Source organism: Exserohilum turcica, assembly GCF_000359705.1.
Source record: "Exserohilum turcica Et28A unplaced genomic scaffold SETTUscaffold_21, whole genome shotgun sequence".
Classification (NCBI taxonomy): Eukaryota; Fungi; Ascomycota; class Dothideomycetes; order Pleosporales; family Pleosporaceae; genus Exserohilum; species Exserohilum turcicum.
The window spans coordinates 149,934-157,062 of NW_007360037.1; positions in this window are offsets into that span (position 1 = coordinate 149,934).

Consider the following 7,129-nt stretch of genomic DNA (forward strand, 5'->3'; position numbering starts at 1 on the left):
ACCCTAGGCGAGGCTGATACTTAGCGGCCTACCTAAATACAAAAAGACAATAGCGATAGCTCTTATAAGGGGCGCGCCCTCGCGCCCCTACAGACGACAGAACACACAACAACTCAATACACTCAGTTTCTATACTTAAGTTTATCACAGTCTTTTATCACAGTGACCCAAAAACAGTCCTTGATCAGAAACCCCTCACAGTCTGACAACAGTATAATAAGTTAACCACAACGAGTGTAATAATGAAATCCAACACATTCTTATACCCATCGTGTTCTGTCCTAATGCTCCCTATTCTCCCTCGGAAGCATGTTCCCATGGGAGCAGTGGGAGCACAATTCTCCCAAGGCCTCCCATTCTCCCTTCCTTGGCGGGAGCATGGCTCTTGGCGGGAGCACACGTCACGTGATCACCGCGGGGTTGTCGTCGTGCCTTTGGTGTCATCCTGAGTGGTTCTCCAACCACTCGCCATTCCAACAAAGGAAGAATCCTTCTGCTTGTTACTTGTAACATTATTCCCCTTCTTAGGCGTATCGTCCCAATACCCTAGGTTATCGTTTTCCCGTGCCAATTCGTGAGGCGTGGGCTGCATATAAGGTTGGTAGGCCCCAGGCCATTGTAACCATCCCTTCCCTCTAGCCTTCCTAACCATGCCTAAGGTCCCATCTTCTGCTCGCGATACCGTGTTAACTTCGACTTAACGACGCCAGGCTCGGTCTGATCGGGTTCGTCGTCAAGGGAAAGAGATGACTTTCCGCTGCAAGCGCTGCGAGAAGAAGAATCTTCGTTGCTTTGTGGATACTGCGTCTAGGCAGTGTGCTAGTTGTATTGCTATAAAGGCTAAGTGTAGCTTATTTGTGACTAAGGAAGAGTGGGAAAAGGTGGAGGCCGAGAAGCGTCAAAAGCGTATTAACATTGCTCGTCTTCAGTCTCAGCGTGCTTAGCTTAATGCTCAGCTGTCGCAGCGGGAGTTGGAGCTTTTGGAGATCGAGGCGCAGGAGCGATCATTCGCTGATCGTGATCATGCCCTTCTAAATCTTCAAAATCGTGAAAAAGAGGAGGCTGAGGGGAGTTCCGCCCCTGGTATGGAGTTTCCGGCAACCGAACCATCGCTACCCGTACAATCGACTGACCCGGGCTGGTTACAGGCTGATTACTCTTCTTCTTCTTTCGACCCTTTACCTCTTGATTACTTCCTTTCCTACGAGAATCCGATTCTCGCTTCTGTGGATTTTTCCGATGGTACTCACGTACCAGTGACTTGCAGTTCGTCAAATTTTCCTCTGGTTCCCAAGTGTTATAGCTCTCTGGCCATCCTTGCCATTTGACTAGGTACTTCCACTGACTGCCGATTTTCTGTAGGTCCTTGATTTCCTCGACTACGTATTCGTCGTCTTCAAGCTCGATATCTTCCATTAGCTCAGCGTTTTAGGGTGCTGGTTCCAATAGCTTCTTGTGGAACACGTTGTGTATGCGCATGCCTAGTAGTAGCCAGAGTTTGTAGTTTACTAGTCCAATTGTCTCTAGGATTTCAAATAGTCCTAATCAGAGATTATCCAGTTTCTTGCTTGGCCGTTTAGTCTTCAGGTTTTGTTGTAACAAGAAGACTTTGTCCCCCTTCTTAAAGGTTGGTCCCTCAATCCTTTGTTTATTCGCAGCCTTAGATGCCGTAAGGTTCCTATAAGCTATATTCTTGCTCAATTGCTCGTGCAATTCTCGCATTAGTTGAGCTTTGTCGTCTGCTCCAACTGCAATGCTTTCAATATCCTTCGGATCTCGATGAGCAACCGGCTCATATCCGTAGTTCGCGTAGTGCGGAGAGTATTTCGTCGTTGCCGATTTTCTACTATTGTACGCCAATTGTGCTGTTGGCAAGAGCTCAACCTAGTTGTCTTGCAGCTTGTTGGTGTAGAATCGCAAATACTCCTCTAGCGTCTGGTTCGTTCGTTCCGTCTGTCCGTCTGTTTCTAGGTGAAAGCTAGTCGATAGCTTTTTCTTGATTCCCATCTTTGCTAGGAACGTTGACTAATGTTTTAACGTGAACAGCTTATCTCTGTCCGTAATAAATTCCTTAGGTATCCTATGCTCTAATACTAGTGCTTTCTAGACTTTATACGCGCATTCATCTGCCGTAATAGTTTCTTCTATGGGCACAAACTTGGCTCCTTTAGTTAATTGACATACGATTACTAGGATTGTGTCGCAAAGTCGAGCTGATCCTGGTTCTAACGATTTCGGGAGCTTTACTATGAAGTCCATTGTTACACTACTCTATAGTCGTGTTAGTGGCGGTAAGGGTTGTAACAGGCCGTAGGGCTTATGTCTCTTAGGCTTGTTCTAGTGACATGCCAAACAGTTGCCTAGGACTTCCTGCACCTTCGCTCGCAAGCGTGGTATATTGAACATCCTTTTCAGTCTTCTGACTATTTTGTCTACCGCTGCGTGTCCATATTCTGGGGACTCGTGCAGGGTCTTGATGAGTTCTGTTCTCATATGAGGAGGCACATACGTTCGTGTTCCTTCTCTCAAAGCCGTGAGTTCTATCCCATCGTTAGTTACTTCTGGCGGGTATTCTGGTTCCTGTCGCTATTGCGTGGCTTTCTCTTGCTATTGTTGTTGAAGAGTCGTGACTTGGTGAGCTACTACGCTGACCTTGACTAGGTCAGGCTTGTTATACCTCAAGCTTCCATCAGGCATCTGCCTAAGGACTGCGTTGTATGGCTCCTTGTGTCCTTCTTCTCGTAGGTCGGATCTTCGGCTTAGAGCATCAGCGGCTCCGTTGAGCGATCCCGCTCGGTGCGTTATTTTAAAGTCGAATTAGGCGAGCATTTCGGCCCATCGAACTTGTCGTTAGTTAAGTTTCTTAGTTGTCATGAAACTCGTTAGGTTCTGGTGATCGGTGAATACTTCGATCATGTCTAGGAGACCTAACAGGTACACCTCCCATTGTTCAAAGGCGTCGACTACTCCAAGTAGTTCCTTGTCGTGAACATCGTAGTTTAGTTCTGCTCCTAAGAACTTTCGTGAATGGTAGAACACTAGTCTCCATTTCCCATCTAGGCACTGCTGTGACAGTACAGCTCCTAGTGCGTAATCGGACGCATCGGTCTCAACTCTGGTTTTCCGTCTTAGATCGTACATCTCCAGTACGGGTGCTTCGAGGAACATCTGCTTTAGTTCTTCAAAGGCTTCCTGACATTCTTTGGTCCATTTAAACCCTATGTCTTTCTTCGTAATCTCCGTAAGTGGTGTCGTAATCCAGGAGTAATTCCTAATAAACTTTTAGTAGAAGTTCGCAAATCCTAGGAAGGATTGCACGTCCTTGACTATTTTAGGTTTTAGCCATTCCTGTATAGTCTAGATTTTCTTTAGATTCATCTTAACACCTTCTGTTAAGATAATAAAGCCTAGGAATTCCATTTCCTGCGTGTGGAATTCACACTTCTTGGCTTAAAGGTATAGCTTATATTCTTTAAGCTTTCGTAAGACCTTCTTGACATGTTCGACATGTTCTTCAAGCGATCCTCTAGAGTACACCAGTACATCGTCTAGGTACGCTGTCGCGAAGATTCCAAGGTATTCGTGGAGAGCGCTGTTAATGACTAATTAAAAGGTTGCCGGCGCATTCGTCAATCCGAACGGCATTACCGTATACTCGAACAGTCCATATTTCGTCTTGAACGCTGTCTTCCATTCGTCTCCTTCCTTGATCCTAATCCGGTAAAATCCCTCCCGGACATCGAACTTCGTGAACCACTTAGCTCCCTGGAGTCGATCCATGAGCTCCGATATGAGTGGTAGTGGGTATCTATTCTTTCGAGTAACCCTGTTCAACCTTCTGTAGTCGACGCACAGTCGCCACTTTCCGTTAGGCTTCTTTACGAACAATATTGGTGAGGCCATTAGGCCTGATCCTAGTCTGATGAATCCTTTCTTTAGATTCTTCTAGAGGTATTCCTTAAGCTCAGCATCGTGCTCGGGCGATATAGGATACATTCCTCCTAGCGTCAACTTCGCTCCTTCCTCTAGGATGATCTCGTGATCCCAATCCTGGTGTTTAGCTAGGTCTGTTGCCTCGTTTTCTTTGAATAAATCTCGAAACTCGTTCGTCTGATATTCCTTTAGTATACCTAATAAATCATTGTTTGGCGTATCTAGTGGTAAGGGTCCGTCCTTCGTGGGCGCGACGCGTCTTATCCATATGACTCCTATCTGTCAAGGGTCCTTCGCATAGATTCTCGCGATCTTATGCGGTGAGATCTTGCCGAATCTCCCGTCCTTGGGTGAGCTCTAATTCGTCGGGCGTGTCTCTTGTCGTACTCCAGCAACCTTACGCGCAGGTTCTCGGCTAAGAATGGTCTTCTTTTGCCAGTCAATGGCTAGGTTATGATCCTGTAACCAATCATACCCAATTAATATTTCTTCCTCTCTAAGGTCCATGATATTGATTTTCATTGTGCTTGTAGTGCCCGCTAATTCCAGCGTCACTGGTTTAGTTTCTAACCGTATCATGCCATTGCCGTAATCCATAGGCTTGTCGTCAGCTAGTACCACAGGTATCGGCGTCTTCTTGACCCGATGTGGTATCTAGTATTTCTCTATCGTCCTTGATGAGATCATGGTATGCATCGCGCTGCTGTCGATGGTCGCGATCATTCGTTTTCCGTGTACAACCACTATTGCTTGTAGCTTCAATCGTGGGCTCTTGGTGTGTTATACTTGTTTAAGGGTCGTTATAGGACTGCCTTTGCCAGCGTGACCCTGTCTCTAGCGGCATCCTAGTTTTTTGGCCTAGAGAGTCGTCCTTTCTGCGACTTCTTCCCTTCCTAGGGAAAATATCCCGCGCCGTACTTGGCGTTGAAGTGAACGTTACATCAGTCTTTGTAATAGAATCTCCAATGAATGTTCTAGTGAGGTATCTCCTTTAGAGTGTCGTTCGTTACCTCTTTTAGTTATGGCTTAATTCTTTGAGTCTTTTCTTGGCCTAGCCTAGTGTGCATTCGACAATCTTTTGCTTTGCATTCCTTGGGCATAAGGGTGCTATAGTAGAAGTCGTCTGCCTTCTCCGCATCCTTTCTTTGGTTTTGATGAAACGAGCAGTTGGTTGTGCATTTAACCTAGCACAACTTTTCGTAGGCAATCTATATCTTTTCTTGCTCGTGTACAGGGCATTGATCCACGCGGCATTCTTCTAGTTCTAGATGGTCGTGGCAACAATCATCTCCTCCGTATCTTGATGCTTCCTTTGCGCGTTCATGCTAACTACATCTCTTGTGTTTACAGTCGACCTAATGCAGGTCCTTGTGCTTCATGCGTTAGCCTTTTCAAGGTGCTTCTTAGTCTAAGACCTCAGTTAATTCTATAAAGTATAGCTGTTCCCTTTATACTTGTTGTATAATCTTAGTGGCGTTTAGTCCCGTGACGACTATCCTTCCTATCTTGGAGATACAGTCGTTGGCTTAGTGTGTGTTGTCTCTACATGTCCAACACTGTCCTTGGGCCAATCGTTGTAGAGTGTCCATGCCGCTAACGGTCCAGTCCTCCGCCTAGGGTACGTCCTATTCGATACTTAGTTGGGCTAGTTCAGGGATGACTACGTATTCTAGGCTAGTGGCTCTTCGTGCCTCGTCATAGAGGTCTACATCGCTAAGATTGTCCTCTAACGTGAGATCGTGTCTGGGGTATGGCGTGGATAGTCTGATCATCTTGACCTTGACTATTGCCTGCTTGCTAGTTTTGTTCTTCGGGCAATCTCTGCGGAAGTGTCCTACTTCGCCGCATCGGAGACATGCCTTGTTGTCGAAGCGCTTTTGTCGTTCGTCCTTGGAGACACTATCTTGGTTTTTCCAGGAATTTTTTTTGTTCTTACTCTTGTCTTGGACTTTACTAGTCATGACGGTGTCACCGTCCCTGTCTGTGCGGTTTCGCTGTTTCTTCATGTTGGCCACTGTAGGCTGAAATCGTCCCTTTTGCTGGGCTCGTTCCCACAGTCGGTTGTCGATTCGGGTGGCTAGCTCGACTAGCTTATGAAGTGTGTCGGGTTTGTCGTGGTGCACAAGACCGTCTTTGACATTGTCCTTGAGTCCGGCTTCGAATACCGTTCGAAGTGCTGCGTCGTCCCAGTCGATTCTAGCTTGGAGCTGTTTAAACTCGGCTGTATACGCTAATACGGACTTGGTTTGCCTCAAGCAAGTAATTGCTTTCTCCGCTTGGTTCTTTACGTCTACTTTCCTAAAGATGCGTCCTATTTCTTCCTTAAAACTTTCCTAATCCTTAAACAAGGCCTTAGTTTCTTCCCTAGTTCCGTAGGTGGTGGGTGAGGTCAGGAAATCCTTAACATATAGCTGCATCTACATAGCTGCTTTGCCCTTCATGTGTGTGTTAGCCATTAGGATCTTTTCCTAGTCATTAGGTACTTGGTTAAATCCACAGTACAGGTCGATGTTAGTGAGGAACGTCCTTAGTTCGTTTCGTCCTCCTTCATATTTCTCGGGTACTGCCATCTTAGGTTTTAGGGGTGGTTTCTCGTTAGGCGTAGCTATAAGCTAGCTTACCATCTAGGCTATCATTTCTTACATAGCTGCCATCTGCTTAGCTTAGTCGCTATGCTGCTTTTCCTGCATGCGTAGCCTTCGCTTAAGATCTCGTACCTCGGCCTAGTTCGTGTCGTTGTTCTCGTCATCTAAAGAGTCAGAATCCGAACCACTTCCTTCGAGCATCTCGTCATCGAGAGCTAGTGAGGGCGTAGGGGCCGCAGCCGTGGGCTCCTGTCCCTAGGTGAACTGGTTTCCGTTGTGGGCCATTATGGTAATCTTATTTGAGCGAACTATTGGTTAAACTCCTCCACTGAATTCGGTGGTGGTCAAAGTGTTACACGGGGTTCGACTATACTTAGCTAGGACTCGATCTGGGTTAGGGCGAGTCAGCGGGTTCGTGGTAAGCCGTGTGATTGCCGAGTAATTTAGGTGGAAAAGAGTTATAGATGTTTAACTAATAGTAAAGACAATTAATTTTATAGTAAGATAGAATAACAAAGTACTAATCTTGTTAAGTAAAGAACTTGTAAGAGAGTATAGTATAATAAGTTGACCATAACGAGTGTAATAATGAAATCCAACACATTCTTATA